Here is a 461-nt window from a genome sequence, read left to right as displayed (position 1 = left end):
CCACAAGTGGCTGATGCTGTGCAGAGACTCGAGGTTCGAATCCTGCCTTTGCACTCAATTTGCTCCATGGGACCTCAATAAACGTCTTCCATTTCACCGGCCGGCAGGTGGCGTGGTGACTAAAGGTGTTGCATTTCCACATGGACGACCGCGGTCCCAGACCCGGAACTGGCAGCTTGCTTTCTCGCTTTCCCTTTCTCTCTCTGGTCAAATAAAAAAATAATAACACATGGAGTTAAATAAATTGATTCTTTTTTTAAAAAAGCTAATAAGGATTACAAGCTGGCTCCCCGGGAAGAACTTTTCCACGTGGAGCGCCACCCAGCCCAGGTAGGAGCCCGGCCCAATCAGGTAGCGCCGCGCAGGTGCTGCGGGGCGTGCCGGGACTTGTAGTCCGCCGGGGGACTCGCCGTCCCAGCAGGCCCCGCGCCGCAGGGCTACGTGGCCCGACGGGCGCCTGC

The sequence above is a fragment of the Tupaia chinensis genome, unplaced genomic scaffold, assembly GCF_000334495.1.
Source record: "Tupaia chinensis unplaced genomic scaffold, TupChi_1.0 Scaffold000612_1, whole genome shotgun sequence".
NCBI lineage: Eukaryota > Metazoa > Chordata > Mammalia > Scandentia > Tupaiidae > Tupaia > Tupaia belangeri.
Note: the sequence above shows the minus strand (reverse complement) of the source record.